Genomic DNA, 16,853 nt, shown 5'->3' with positions numbered 1-16,853 from the left:
AAGGAACGGGGGAAAAGAGGGAGAAAAGAAATCGTGAGTACTCATCCAAAGTACTCGCAAGCAAGGATCTACACTACATATGCATGGGTATCTGTGTAAAGGGGAAATATCGGTGGACTGAACTGCAGAATGCCAGAATAAGAGGGGGATAGCTAGTCCTATCGAAGACTATGCTTCTGGCAGCCTCCATCTTGCAGCATGTAGAAGAGAGTAGATGGTAAGTTCACCAAGTAGCATCGCATAGCATAATCCTACCCGGCGATCCTCTCCTCGTCGCCCTGTGTGAGAGCGATCACCGGGTTATATCTCGCACTTGGAAGGGTGTGTTTTATTAAGTATCCAGTTCTAGTTGTCATAAGGTCAAGGTACAACTCCGGGTCGTCCTGTTACCGAGGATCACGGCTATTCGAATAGATAAACTTCCTTGCAGGGGTGCACCACATTACCCAACACGCTCGATCCCCTTTGGCCGGACACACTTTCCTGGGTCATGCCCGGCCTTGGAAGATCAACACGTCGCACCCTACCTAGGCACTACAGAGAGGTCAACACACCGGTCTAAATCCTATGCGTGCAGGGGTCTAGGCCCATCGCCCATTGCACACCTGCACATTGCGTACGCGAACGGAAGCAGACCTAGCCCCCTTAATACAAGCGCAGGCTTATGGCCCAATCCGGCGCGCGCCGCTCAGTCGCTGACGTCAAGAAGGCTTCGGCTATTACCACGACGTCGAGTGCCCATAACTGTTCCCGCGTAGTTGGTTAGTGCGTATAGGCCAGTGGCCAGACTCAGATCAAATACTAAGATCTCGTTAAATGTGTTAATTGATGTAACCGCGAACGCCGACAAGGGCCAGGCCCACCTCTCACCTAGGTGGTCTCAACCTGCCCTATCGCTCCGCCACAAAGATCCACCCAGAGGGCCGTCGGGAAAAAGGTCCTTTCAGCCACCAATCCGTGAATCACTCGCGGGTACTGTACGAGCCGACCCGACTTTAGTCACCACATGTATCATATATTATGTATATAAGTATATACCCGTGATCAGCTCCCGAGTGATCACGGCCCGATAGTATAGCATGGTAGACGGACAAGATTGTAGGGCCACTGATGGAATACTAGCATCCTATACTAAGCATTTAGGATTGCAGGTAAAGGTAACAACAGTAGTAGCAAAGACATGCTATGCAGCAGAATAGGATGAACCGAAAGCAGTAACATGCTACACTACTCTAATGCAAGCAGTAGAGAGAAGGAATAGGCGATATCTGGTGATCAAGGGGGGGGGGGGGCTTGCCTGGAAGCTCAGCCGAGAAGGAGGGGTCGTCAACACCATAGTCGTACTAGGTAGCAGCGGCGTCGGTCTCGGTGCCTAACGAGAGAAGAGGGGGAAGAAACAATAAATATAATGCAAACGTAAGCATGACGATGCATGACATGGCAATGAGCGGTACTAGGTGTGCCCTAACGCAGTAGTAGGTGATACCGGCGAAGGGGGGAAACATCCGGGAAAGTAATCCCGGTGTTTCGCGTTTTTGGACAGATGAACCGGAGGGGAAAAGTTGCGTGTTTGCTATGCTAGGGATGTGTGGCGGACGAACAGGCTGCGTATTCGGATTCGTCTCATCGTTCTGAGCAACTTTCATGTACAAAGTATTTTCATCCGAGTTACGAATTATTTTATATTAATTTTTAAAGTTTTAAATCATTTTCTAAAATATTATTAATAAATTAATTCAAAATTAGCATTACTGCATCAGCATGATGTCATCATGACATCAGCAGTCAACAGAGGTGTTGACTGGGTCAAACTGACATGTGGGGTCCGCATGTCAATGACTGATGAGGCTAATCAAGGTTTAATTAAGTTAACTAGTGACTAGGTTAATCTAATCAGGTTTAATTAAGTTAATTGATTCTTTAATTAATTATTAATATTTTAATTATTATTTTTAATTCTTTTTTTATAAAAACGTTCTGGGGCGGGGCCCTCTTGTCATAGGCCCCGAGGGGCCTTAGCGGGTTTCGGGCGCCAACGGGTGCGCGGGCGTAGGGGCGCAACCCGCCCGGTGCGGGACGAGGTTGCCGGTGACGGGGAGCCCGCCCAGGGAGGGCGCAGCCGTGGTCGCGGGCGCCAGCCGTCGGGATGGCGCGGGGCCGTGGGACATTGGTACGGCCACCGCGGGGCAGAAGCGGGGCGACGTTGCGGGGAGCCGAGGCGGCAGCAGCGGGTGGAGCAAGTAGCTGCGGCGGCAACTGCAGTGGAGCAAGGAGCAGTGGGATGGTGCGCGGCGCGAGCGGGCCGCGAAGCAGAGGGAGGCGGAGAGCGGCGCCAGCAGCTGCAAGGGCGCAGCCGTAGTAGCTGCAGCGAGCCGAGGCGGAGAAGTGGATGGCTAGCACGCAGTGACAGGCCGATGCAGAGCAGCGGCAGGGGTGCGCCTGTGCGCAGATGCGGCCGTCGCGGGGCTCAAGGGGGCAGTGCGCGAGCGAGCAGGGCGACGTGCGGATAGCTCGAGCAGGAGGCAGGCGGGCGCTGTGGCGAGCGTGGCCGGGTGATGCAGCGTGTGGCCAATGTGGTCGTGGCGAGCGGGGGCGGGCGCGGTGGCGCCGCGGCAAGGCCACGACGACGTGTGGTCAGCCCATGGCGGGTGCACGCGAGGAGCGGAGAGGAAGAGAGGCCGGGCTCGCTGGGCCGTAGGGAATGGGCAGTGGGGCGCAGGGAGGAGGTCGGGGACGACGTGCGACGGGGAGGCAGTCCGGCGGGGAGGTCCGTTCCGACGAGGCGACTCTGACAGGGTCCGGGTGGCGGCGGCGTGGTTCGTTCCCCGATCCAAATCTAGATCCGGGAGGGAGAGAGAGCGACGTGGGGGGATGAGTGGGAGGAGAGAGTGGGGTGGGGTGTCGATTAGGGTTTCGGGGCAGGGGGGTTATGGGGAGTGTGGGGTGGCCGGCTGGGCTAGCTGGGCCAGATGGCCCAGTGGGGGGGGGGGTTTGCTTTTCTTTTCTTTTTATCTTTGTTAGTTTTCTTTTTCTTTTGTTATTCTTTTCCTTTTTTCTATTTTATTTATTTTTGAGCATCTTAGCATTTTCTAAACATGTGTTTTCTCCACTATAATTACCTATGTAATATTTGGCACCATCCGAACATTTTATTTTTAATTTTTGAAAACTTTTGTTGTTTGCCATATTTTGAATTTGATTTTTGGACCGGTTTTTGAACTAACGAGAGATTACCAACAGTAATGGAGGTGACGTGGCATCATTAGCAGAGTTTCACTCTAGCTTAATTATCCGGGCGTTACAATTCTGCTCCACCACAAGAAATCTTGTCCCGAGATTTAGGAGGTAGAAGGAAACAGTGCGAGGTATTCATCATGCAGGCGATCCTCACGTTCCCAAGTGGCTTCGTCTTCAGAGTGATGCGACCACTGGACCTTGAGGAACTTGATCGCCTTCTGACGTGTGCGGCGTTCAGCTTGGTCGAGAATGCGGACCGGATGCTCTTTATAGGAGAGGTCCTATTGCAATTCGAGCACTTCATGATCCACTTCTCGGTTTGGGTCCTTGAAGGAGCGGCGGAGTTGTGACATGTGGAACACATCGTGAACCTGAGAAATGTTTGGCAGAAGCTCCAGTTGATATGCCACTTTTCCACGCCTTTCCAGAATAGTGAATGGACCAATATAGCGAGGAGCTAGCTTGCCCTTGATCCCGAAGCGATGAGCACCCTTTATTGGTGTGACTCCAAGATAAGCCTTTTCGCCAGGTTGATAGACCATGTCTTTATGATGACGGTCATACTGACTCTTCTGACGCGACTGAGCAGTCTTGAGATTCTCGCGAATAATGCAGACTTGTTCTTCGGCATGTTGGATAATATCTGGACCGAAGAGTGGACGTTCCCCAGTATCTGACCAGTTCAGAGGGGTTCGGCACTTTCGTCCATATAATACTTCGAATGGGGCCATCTTGAGACTAGCTTGATAGCTATTGTTATAGGAGAACTCAGCATACGGGAGAGATTCCTCCCATTTCTTGCCAAAGGAAATAACACAAGCTCGAAGCATGTCTTCGAGAACTTGGTTGAAACGTTCAACTTGCCCTTGCGACTGAGGATGAAATGCAGTACTGAATGACAGATGAGTTCCCATAGCTTCTTGGAAACTTGCCTAGAATCTTGAAGTGAATAAGCTGCCACGGTCTGAGCTGATAACCAATGGAATACCATGGAGTGAAACAATCCTAGACATATAGAGAGTTGCCAGCTAACTAGCAGTGATCGTTTCTTTGACGGCCAGAAAGTGTGCAACTTTAGAAAGCCGGTCAATGACAACAAGCATAGCATCATTACCTTTCTGTGATTTGGGAAATCCAGTGACGAAGTCCATTTCAACATGGTCCCATTTCCATTCAGGAATAGAGATAGGTTGCAGAGTTCCAGCGGGCCTTTGATGTTTTGCTTTGATACGACGGCAAACATCACATTCAGCAACATAGCGAGCAATGTCTTGCTTCTTATTTGACCACCAGAATCTTTGACGAATGTCTTGGTACGTCTTGGTGCTATGAATAGACAACAGAGTTTCATGAGCTTCTTCCATAACTTCCTTAGTCATATCCAGGTTTTTCTCCTTACACCACCACTAGGCGGCCTTTGAAGTACAAAGTGCCATCATCGGCAACAGTGAATAATGAGGGCTTTCCTTCTGTGAGGTAGCATTTAATCTTCTCAACTTGAGAGTCATATCCCTGAATTCTCTTGATGGAGTCCAAGAGATCTGGTTCGACAGCCAGGGTATTGAGGGAACCCTGGGAAACAACATGGAGGTTCATCTTGCGAAAATCCTTAGGAGGGGGAGCGAGTGCACCCGGAGGAACAATATGGAGGTTCAGCTTTCTGAATTCATGAACAAGCGAGGGATGAACTTTGCGAACCTCGAGATGGTTGCAGTAAGATTTGTGGCTCAAGGCATCATCCATTACATTAGCCTTGCCTGGTGTATAGGAAATACCCAAGTCAAAGTCTGCAACAGTCTCCATCCATCTCTGCTGACGGAGGTTCAGGTCTGGCTGAGTAAACAAATACTTCAGACTTTGGTGGTCGGTGAAGATCTCGCAATGATTACCAAGAAGGTAATGTCGCCACTGCTTTAGTGCATGAATGACAGCAGCAAGCTCGAGGTCGTGAACTGGGTAGTTCTCTTCGTGAGGGCGCAATTGACGAGAGGCATAAGCAATCACTATGCGCTCTTGCATTAGGACACAACCTAATCCTTAACGAGAAGCATCGTAGTAAATGATGAAGTCCTTCTTAGTATCAGGTGGAGCAAGCACTGGGGCAGAAGTCAACTTGTCTTTGAGTGCCTGGAAACTTTCCTAACATTTTTTTGTCCATTGGAACTTGACGCCCTTATGCAAGAGGTTAGTCAGCGGCCTGGCAATCTTGGAGAAGTTCTCGACGAATCGACGGCAATAGCTAGCGAGACCGAGAAAACTTCTGACTTGCTTGACATTCTTCGGAGGAGTCCATTCGAGAATAGCCTGGACTCGTTCAGGGTTGACGGCAATACCGTCCTTAGAGATGACATGCCCAAGATAGGTTACTTCGGGTAGCCAGAATTCACATTTGGAGAACTTGGCATATAGTTGATGCTCTCGTAGCTTTTCCAGCAGAAGACGAAGATGTTCAACATGTTCTTCTTTGTTCTTGGAAAATACCAGGATATCATCCAGATAAACCACGACGAACTTGTCGAGGTAATCCATGAATATATAGTTCATCAGACGAGAGAAGGTGGCTGGAGCATTGGTTAAGCCGAAAGACATGACGGTGTACTCGTATGAACCATATCGAGTCACGAAGGCGGTCTTTGGGATATCCTCTTCATGAACACGGATCTGGTGGTAACCCAACCTCAAGTCGAGTTTAGAGAACACTGATGAACCAGCCAGTTGATCATACAGATCATTGATTCGAGGGAGAGGATATTTATTTTGAATGGTAGCTTGGTTTATAGGACGGTAGTCTTGGACTAATTGGTTTGTCCCATCCTTCTTCTTGACAAAGAGAGAAGGTGCTCCCCAAGGAGAGGAACTTGGGCGAATGAAACCTTTGCGAAGAGATTTGTCGATTTCCTCCTTAAGCTCAATGAGTTCATGCGGCGGCATCTTGTAGGGTCGTTTGGCTATAGGAGTGGTGCCTGGTTTCAAGTCGATGATGAATTCGATAGCTCTAGCAGGGGGAATCCCTGGAAGTTCTTCAGGAAAGACATCGAGGAATTCGTGCACGATGGGAAGGTTTTCAATGCCCTCGAGTGGTGCAGCGTTCAATGCATTCAACGCATAAAGTCATGCCTCGGCATTTTGCACCAGATGAGCACGGTAACTAACTATTTCATCAGAAGGGTGTAGCAGATGGACGGTCTTAGTGGCGCAAACTATAGAAGCAGTATGCGATTTCAACCAATCCATCCCCAAAATGAGGTTGATGTTAGACGACTTTAGGATAATGGGAGATGCATAGAATTCCAGCCCTTCAATTTCCACGGGGACGTCGATGCCAACCATGGAGGTTTGACATTGTCCCACGGGGTTTTATACCACTACCGAAGTGTTCATCTCCTCACATTTAACGTCGTGCTTGTATGCAAAATCTTCTAACATGAATGAATGCGATGCTCCTGAATCGAATAAAACAGATGCATGTACTGAATTAACAAGAAGGGTACCCATCACAGTAGCAGGCTGGTCTTGAGCTTCATTCAAATCAACGTGGTTGGCATGAACACGACCATAAGACTTGGTATTGTTGTTGCGGGGCTGTTTGTTTCCACGGCCAGTTGCGGGAAAGGCCAGTTGATTCTGATTCTGATTGCAGTCCCTGGCACGGTGACCTGGTTGACCACACTTGTAGCACAGACCATTATTGGGAGTGGGAACAGGAGCTTGGGGTGGTGGAGCTGGAAGTCTTGGCTGCCTAGATGGTGGAGGAGGCAGACGCGGTGCAGCATAGGACTGCCTTGGGGCAGGTGCGGTTGGCTGGTACATGCTGTTGGGAATCCATATCTTACGCTTCTGCGAGGGTGGGCCCGAAGATGAGCCTGTGTCACGTCACCTCCGTTACTGTTGACGGGTGGTGTACAACTCGTGGCGAAGAGCTCGGTTAGCTCGATCTAGCCCATCAGCATGCAGAACCAGGTTCTGATGGTAGAAGGGCTCGCGAGTGACAGTGGACTAGGCAGCAGTGTAGTATCCCTCCGCACCAACATCGGATGCGATAGCAATGTGCCTGAAAGGGGAATTGTCCAACGCCCGACACTCTCCACGAAGACGTGTTAGAGCAGCATAAGCAGCATCGTGGACTGCCATATTGATGGTCACTCCAACACCATGAGCAGTGTGCAGCATAGTAGTGGAGTCATACTCCCGAGAGTAGAGGTGGACGATGGCACGATACTGGTCCTGGTTAAAGTCCTGGTACTCCTCGTAGACGGTGTACTCAGGGTGCCAGCGATAACCCAGATAGGTCATCATCTCAGCTAGCACAGCAGGTGATCCCGAGGCACCAATGGCCGTCGTGTGGCGCACGACCTGCCTCATGGGTTCCATCTGAAAGCAAAGATGTTTCAAAGGAGTCAAATGACAGTGTGGGTATTGTTCAAAATACTATTCTAAGGAATAACTATGGCTTATCCAACTTTGGGGTGAATGTGGTCATGAGATCCTAATGTTAGAGTTAGTAAATTTGTTCAACCCGAGTAGAAGAGAGTTCAGAGTCCAGGAGTAAAGGTCGAGGAGTAAAAGATCCTAATACTACCCAAATGGCGATGTGGGCCCGTAAGACACACAACCATGTTAGTAAAAGTTTTGTAATGTCTAGACTCGACTTCGGCCAAGGAGTGTGGAAGGGGGATTCCTACAGGCAGTCGGCTCTAATACCAACTTGTGACGCCCCCGATTCAATCGTACACTAATCATGCACGCAAACATGTACTATCAAGATCAGGGACTCACGGGAAGATATCACAACACAACTCTAAAAACATAAATAAGTCATACAAGCATCATAATACAAGCCAGGGGCCCCGAGGGCTCGAATACAAGTGCTTGATCATAGACGAGTCAGCAGAAGCAACCATATCTGAGTACAGACACAAGTTAAACAAGTTGCCATAAGATGGCTAGCACAAACTGGGATACAGATCAAAAGAGGCGCAAGCCTCCTGCCTGGGATCGTCCTAAACTACTCCTGGTCGTCGTCAGCGGCCTGCACGCAGTAGTAGGCACCTCCGGTGTAGTAGGAGTCGTCGTTGACGGTGGCGTCTGGCTCCTGGGCTCCGGCATCTGGTTGCGACAACCGAGAGGAAAGGAAAGGGAGAAAAGCAACCGTGAGTACTCATCCAAAGAACTCTCAAGTAAGGATCTACACTACATATGCATGGGTATCTGTGTAAAGGGACAATATCGGTGGACTGAACTACAGAATGCCAGAATAAGAGGGGGATAGCTAGTCTTGTCGAAGACTACGCTTCTGGCAGCCTCCATCTTGCATCATGTAGAAGAGAGTAGATGGTAAGTTCACCAAGTAGCATCGCATAGCATAATCCTACCCGGCGATCCTCTCCTCATCGCCCTGTGTGAGAGCGATCACCGGGTTATATCTAGCACTTGGAAGGGTGTGTTTTATTAAGTATCTGGTTCTAGTTGTCATAAGGTGAAGGTACAACTCCGGGTCGTCCTGTTACTGAGGATCACGGCTATTCGAATAGATAAACTTCCCTACAGGGGTGCACCACATTACCCAACACGCTCGATCCCCTTTGGCCGGACACACTTTCCTGGGACATGCCCGGCCTCGGAAGATCAACATGTCGCAGCCCTACCTAGGCACAACAGAGAGGTCAGCACGCCGGTCTAAATCCTATGTGCGCAGGGGTCTGGGCCCATCGCCCATTGCACACCTGCATGTTGCGTACGCGGACAGAAGCAGACCTAGCCCCCTTAATCCAAGCGCAGGCTTACGGTCCAATCCGGCGCGCGCCGCTAAGTCGCTGACCTCAAGAAGGCTTCGGCTGATACCACGACGTCGAGTGCCCATAACTGTTGCCGCATAGTTGGTTAGTGTGTATAGGCCAGTGGCCAGACTCAAATCAAATACCAAGATCTCGTTAAACGTGTTAATTGATGTAACCGCGAACGCCGACCAGGGCCAGGCCCACCTCTCACCTAGGTGGTCTCAACCTGCCCTATCGCTCCGCCACAAAGATCCACCCAGAGGGCCATCGGGACAAATGTCCTTTCAGCCCCCAATCCGTGAATCACTCGCGGGTACTCTACGAGCCGACCCGACTTTAGTCACCACATGTATCATATGTTATGTATATAAGTATATACCCGTGATCACCTCCCGAGTGATCACGCCCCGATAGTATAGCATGGCAGACGGACGAGAATGTAGGGCCACTGATGTAATACTAGCATCCTATACTAAGCATTTAGGATTGCAGGTAAAGGTAACAACAGTAGTAGCAAAGACAGGCTATGCAGCAGAATAGGATGAACCGAAAGCAGTAACATGCTACACTACTCTAATGCAAGCAGTAGAGAGAAGGAATAGGCGATATCTGGTGATCAAGGAGGGGGGGCTTGCATGGAAGCTCAGCCGAGAAGGAGGGGTCGTCAACACCGTAGTCGTACTGGGTAGCAGCGGCGTCGGTCTCGGTGTCTAACGAGAGAAGATGGGGAAGAAACAATAAATATAATGCAAACATAAGCATGATGATGCATGACATGGCAATGAGCGGTACTAGGTATGCCCTAACGCAGTCGTAGGTGATACCGGCGAAGGGGGAAACATCCGGGAAAGTATTACCGGTGTTTCGCGTTTTCGGACAAATGAACCGGAGGGGAAAAGTTGCGTGTTCGCTATGCTAGGGATGTGTGGCGGATGAACGGGCTGCGTATTCGGATTCGTCTCGTCGTTTTGAGCAACTTTCATGTACAACGTATTTTCATCTGAGTTACAGATTATTTTATATTAATTTTTAAAGTTTTAAATCATTTTCTAAACTATTATTACTAAGTTTATTCGAAATTAGCATTACTGCATCAGCATGACGTCATCATGACATCAGCAGTCAATAGAGGTGTTGACTGGGTCAAACTGACATGTGGGGTCTGCATGTCAATGAGTGATCAGGCTAATCAAGGTTTAGTTAAGTTAACTAGTGACTAGGTTAATCTAATCATGATTAATTAATTTAATTAATTATTTAATTATTGTTTTAATTATTATTTTTATAAAAACGTTCTGGGGCGGGGCCCTCTTGTCATGGGCCCCGAGGGGTCTTAGCGGGTTTCGGGTGCTAACGGGTGCGTGGGCGCAACCCGCCCAGCGCGGGGTGAGGTTGCCGGCGACGGGGAGCCCGCCCAGGGAGGGCGCAGCCGTGGTGGCGGGCGCCGACCGTCGGGATGGCGCGGGGCCGTGGGCAGTGGCAGGGCCACCGCGGGGCGGAAGTGGGGCGACGGCGCGGGGAGCCGAGGCGGCAGCAGCGGGTGGAGCAAGTAGCTGCGGCGGCAACTGCAGTGGAGCAAGGAGTAGTGGGATGGTGCGCGGCGCGAGTAGGCCGCGAAGCAGAGGGAGGCGGAGAGCGGCGCCAGTAGCGGCAAGGCCGCAACCACAGTAGCTGCAACGAGCCGAGGCGGAGAAGAGGATGGCTAGCAGGCGGTGACGGGCCGATGCAGAGTAGCGGCAGGGGCGCGCTTGTGCGCGGACGCGGCCGTCGCGGGGCTCAAGGGGGCAGTGCGCAAGCGAGTAGGGCGACGTGCGGTGAGGTCGAGCAGGAGGCAGGCGGGCGCTGTGGCGAGCGTGGTCGGGCGATGCAGCGCGTGGCCAATGTGGCCGTGCCGAGCGGGGGCGGGCGCGGTGGCGCCGCAGCAAGGCCACAACGATGTGTGGTCGCAGCCCATGGCGGGTGCGCGCGAGGAGCAGAGACGAAGAGAGGCAGGGCTCACTCGGGCTGTAGGGAATGGGCAGTGGGGCACAGGGAGGAGGTCGGGGACGACGGGCGACGGGGAGGCAGTCCGGCGGGGAGGTCCGTTCCGAGGAGGCGGCTCTGACGGGGTCCGCGCGGCGGTGGCGTGGTTCGTTCCCCGATCCAGATCTGGATCGGGGAGGGAGAGAGAGCGACGTGGGGGGGGGATGAGTGGGAGGAGAGAGTGGGGTGGGGTGTCGGTTAGGGTTTCGGGGCAGGGGGTTATGGGGAGTGTGGGGTGGCCGGCTGGGCCAGCGGGCTGGCCTGACTGCCAGCTGGGTCGGATGTCCCACTATGGGGGGGGGGGGGTTTGCTTTTCTTTTCTTTTTTTATCTTTGTTAGTTTTTTTCTTTTGTTTTTATTCTTTTCCCTTTTTCTATTTTATTTATTTTTGAGCATCTTAGCATTTTCTAAACATGTGTTTTCTTCACTATAATTACCTATGTAATATTTGGCACCATCCGAACATTTTTGTTTTAATGTTTGAAAATTTTTATTGTTTGCCATATTTTGAATTTGACTTTTGGACCGGTTTTTGAACTAACGAGAGATTAGCAACAGTAACGGAGGTGACATGGCATCATTAGCAGAGTTTCACTGTAGCTTAATTATCCGAGCGTTACACTCACGACAAGGTGAACCAGGAGTTGACACGGAGGCATCCACAAGTGGGACACGCCAAGATGAAGAAATCGAGGAAGTACACCAAGATGAACCTCATCAATCTCCTTCTCCACCTCGACATGAGAACGACAACGTCAACAACGAAGAAGGCCAAGAGGAAGAACAATATGATGAAGAAGATATTCCACCTCGACCCAAACAAAAGCTCTCATGAGTTCGAGCAAGAGTTTCACGAGACCATCCCGTTGAACAAATCTTCAATGATATCCAAACCGGGAGAATCACTCGCTCTAAAACTCGTTTGGCTAATTTTTGTGAACACTATTCATTCATCTCTAGCATTGAACCTATGAAGGTTGAAGAAGCATTGGAAGATCCGGATTGGATAAATGCCATGCACGAAGATCTACACAACTTTGAGAGGAACCAAGTGTGGGCATTGGTCGAGAAGCCCGACAACAACCACAACATCATCGGTACCAATTGGGTGTTTTGCAACAAGCAAGACGAAGATGGACAAGTCATTTGCAACAAAGCACGTCACGTCGCCCAAGGCTACACTCAAGTCGAAGGTATGGACTATGGTGAGACATATGCCCCCGTTGCTAGACTTGAGTCTATCCGCATCTTACTTGCCTATACTAATCACCATGATATTACCTTGTACCAAATGGACATTAAAAGTGCTTTTCTAAATGGTGAAATTGAGGAGGAAGTTTATGTTAAACAACCTCCCGGCTTTGTTAATCCTAAGAAACCCGACCATGTTTACAAACTTCACAAAGCTCTTTATGGTCTTAACCAAGCTCCTAGAGCGTGGTATAGATGCTTGACCAAGTTCCTTATTGAAAAAGGCTTTGAGATTGGAAAAATTGATTCCACTCTTTTTACTAAAAGGGTTAATGGTGAATTATTTGTGTGCCAAATTTATGTTGATGATATCATTTTTGGTTCGACTAACCCTGATTTTAGTGAAAAGTTTGGAAAGCTAATGTCGGAGAAGTTTGAGATGTCTATGATGAGTGAACTCAAGTTCTTTCTTGGTTTGCAAATAAAGCAAACTAAGGAGGGTACCTTTGTTTCCCAAACAAAGTATACCAAGGACTTATTCAAGAAGTTCAACATGCAAGAATGCAAAGGTATGAATACACCCATGCCTACTAGTGGACATCTTGACTTGACTAAGGATGGCAAATCAGTTGACCAAAAGGTTTACCGCTCTATGATTGGTTCATTGTTATATCTATGTGCCTCCCGTCCCGATATTATGCTAAGTGTGTGCATGTGTGCACGATATCAAGCGGCTCCTAAAGAATGTCATCTTAAGGCTGTGAAAAGGATAGTGAGGTACTTAATTCATACACCAAATTTGGCATTTGGTATCCTAAGAGGTCTTCTTTTGATCTTGTTGGCTACTCCGACCCGGACTATCCCGATGACAAGGTTGATAGAAAGCCCACTTCGGGTACTTGCCAATTTCTTAGTAGATCTCTTGTGTCTTGGCCCACCAAGAAACAAAACTCGGTATCCTTATCCACCGCCGAAGCGGAATACATTGCCGCCGGTTCATGTTGTGCTCAATTACTTTGGATGACCCAAAATCGTAACCATTATGGGATCTATGTGAAACATGTTCCATTGCTTTGTGACAATGAGAGTGCTATTAAGATTGCTCACAATCCCGTGTAACATTCTTGAACTAAGCATATTAAAGTTCATCAACATTTCATTCGATATCATGTTGCTAAAGGGGACATTGATCTTAAGCATGTTTGTACCAATAAGAAATTGGCGGATATATTCACCAAACCGCTTGATGAGAAAGTATTTTGCCGTTTGAGAGGTGAATTGAACATCATTGATGCCTCAAACTTGGAGTAGAAACTCCATCTGGATACATGCAAGGCATGAGCCTTTGACTAATCCTTGATATTTCTCTTATGATGATGATCATATGTCTTGGATATATACTTGCACCCTTGCATGCTATCTAACCCTTGTAGGTGCTTGGATGAATCTAAATATATGAGATTGCAAATCACTCACATCTTGAGCAATCTCTACATCACCAAGTCTCTACAATATGGTGGTTGAAGACAAGGAAGCATGAAACCTTTCAACATATCCTTTGACAATTTCTTTATATCAAATTTCATTTGGTATCAAATTTCATGATTGTCATTTTGGATACACAAGTGCTCTTCCTTGCAAAACTAACCCATGTAGGTAGACGAACTCAAACTACAAGCGGTGCTCCCAACCATTGATGAGCTACATCAACCTTGAGCATCCTACACAAGTTCAACTACATGATCAAGTTCAACACCACCACCCAAGGTATGGCATTCCATCTTAGAGAAGCTTTACCCCAAGACATGGGTCAAAGCATCTCAACAAGATGTGAATACATCAAAATGCTTAAACGAAAAATGGTAACCCCATTTTGAGCTTAAACGATGAGTATGACCTACGATCAAGTGTTCTCACTTGACTCCTAAGTCAATATACTCTAACATAGGTGACTTTGTCGCCGACCAATTCTAGATGAAGTTCTCTAGTGTTTTTCTGAGTTCTTGCATTTGTCTCTTGCACGTTTGTTCCCCTTCTTTAATAAAAAAACTTAATCTAGATTTGTTTATTTTCTCTGTTATGTTCTGCATTCCCTGCATCCAATTCATTGCAGATCTTCCAGTTAATTCCTTACAAATCTTTGTGAGATCTTATTTGCCTAAGTGAGCTAAGATGACAATTGTTTTCTCTCTGTGTTGAACTCGGACTCACCAGTTTGTTTCTTTTGGCTAAACCGAACCTCCTCGGTGCCACCGAAGAAAACAACTCGGTGTTACCGATTTCAATGCTGAGAAGACACTTTGCCATTTGCATCATGCATACTTATTCCAGCTCCACTCAATGATTCTTGTCCTCTACCTGCATCACATTCTACATGTTGCTTTGTAATGTGACTCAAGGACCAAACCTACTTGACTCATGCTCTAGAAGTTTCCTTCTTGGAAATTGATGTCAAAGGGGGAGAGAGAGATCACATCAAAGCTTAATCACATCAAAGGAAGAGAGAGACCCTATGAGAAGGAAAGATTTCTTAGTCTTCCTAGATGCCTGGTATTCAAAGAGGAGAAAAGTCACGTGTCTTTAAGAGGGGAAAAGACATGTATGTTTTATGATTGTTTTGCTTTGATTTTCTTTCACCCTATCTTCTCCCATTATCCAATATAAGATTCAGGGGGAGAAAGACATCTAAGGGAAGGAAATCTTTGAATTCATTGCATATCTTTACTCTGTGGGGACATGTCTATATATCCAATAGAGTACCTAGTACTCACTCACTACATGTCATACCAATCTTGGTACTCTTGTGGTCTGCTGTTTGCTTTGTTTAGTAGATGGTTTTGTGTTATCTAACCTTGTTTACTCAGGTTCATCACTTCCAAAGCCAGATCAAGACCACAAGTTAAGTATATGCATCACACTCATGTGCATGATGATCTATTGCTGATGTACATATTGTTTGCAAGAGGGACTCATGAACTTGAAGGTATATTTCCTGTATCTATATCACTTGCTCTTATGCATATAGCCAAGATACATGTGACTCATTGCTTGCTCTGTCATGCTTATGCATTCACATGCTCTTTATTCCATATTCACATGATTGCATACATTTAGGGGGAGCTCTTGCTTATCACATACTTCTCAAAGCGATGATGTATTTCATTCTTATTATCATTTGTCGAAGCTTTGATCTATATGTTGTCATCAATTACCAAAAAGGGGGAGATTGAAAGTGCAACTAATCCCTGGGTGGTTTTGGTAATTCTTAACAACATATAGCTCATTGGACTAATATTCTTTCAAGATAATCATTTCAGAAAGTTCAATGATTGGCATGGCATGGACTAGAGATGTGGACCCCTCAAAATGCTAAGGACACATATTGGCTCAAGCTCAAGACTCTACATTTTCATTTTAGTGATCCAAGATCACATTGAGTCCATAGGAAAAGCCAATACTATTAAAAGGGGATGAGGTGTTGCTTAATGGCTTGCTTGCTCAAAATGCTTAGTGATATGCTCCAAAAGCCCTCAACCACTTTCTCATATCCATATATGTCCCAAACCAAAAGTCAAACTCGGCCCCACCGATTTGATCTATCCGGCACTGCCGAGTTCATTTGACATAGCCATAGCCAGAAACCCTAATCATTTCAGTCTCACCGATAGGGATCTCGGTCTCACCGAGATGGGATTGCAAACTCTCTATTTCCCTTTGTAACGTTTCGGTCTAACCGAGATGAGCGATCGGTCCCACCGAGTTCGCAATGCAAACTCTCTGTTTACTTTCCATAACATTTCTGTCTCACCGAAATGGGCGATCGGTCCCACTGAGTTTGCCTGACCAACTCTCGGTTTGCCTATTACAGAAATCTGTCTCACCAAGATTACGTTATGCCCTAGCCCTAATGAAATCGGTCCCACCGAGTTGACATGTCGGTCCCATCGAAAAGCCTAACGTTCACATTTTGAACTAAATCAGTCTGACCGAGTTTCAGTATTCGGTCCCACTAAGTTTGGTAAATTGTGTGTAACAGTTAGATTTTGTATGGAGGCTATATATACCCCTCCACTCTTCCTCCATTTGTGGAGAGAGCCATCAGAACGTGCCTACGCTTCCAGCATTCATTTTCTGAGAGAGAACCACCTACTCATGTGTTGAGACCAAGATATTCTAATCCAACCACAAGAATCTTGATCTCTAGCCTTCCCCAAGTTGCTTTCCACTCAAATCATGTTTCCACCAAATCCAAATCTGTGAGAGAGAGTTGAGTGTTGGGGAGACAATCATTTGAAGAGCAAGGATTTCATCATCAACACACCATCTATTACCTTTTGGAGAGTGGTGTCTCCTAGATTGGTTAGGTGTTACTTGGGAGCCTCCGTCAAGATTGTGGAGTTGAACCAATGAGTTTGTAAGGGCAAGGAGATCGCCTACTTCGTGAAGATCTACCCAAGTGAGGCAAGTCCATTGTGGGCGATGGCCATGGTGGGATAGACAATGTTGCTTCTTCGTGGACCCTTCGTGGGTGGAGCCCTCCATGGACTCGTGCAACCGTTACCCTTCGTGGGTTGAAGTCTCCATCAACGTGGATGTACGATAGCACCACCTATCAGAACCACGCCA

This window comes from Aegilops tauschii, chromosome 2 (assembly GCF_002575655.3).
Source record: "Aegilops tauschii subsp. strangulata cultivar AL8/78 chromosome 2, Aet v6.0, whole genome shotgun sequence".
Classification (NCBI taxonomy): domain Eukaryota; kingdom Viridiplantae; phylum Streptophyta; class Magnoliopsida; order Poales; family Poaceae; genus Aegilops; species Aegilops tauschii.
This window is presented reverse-complemented; position numbering follows the sequence as displayed.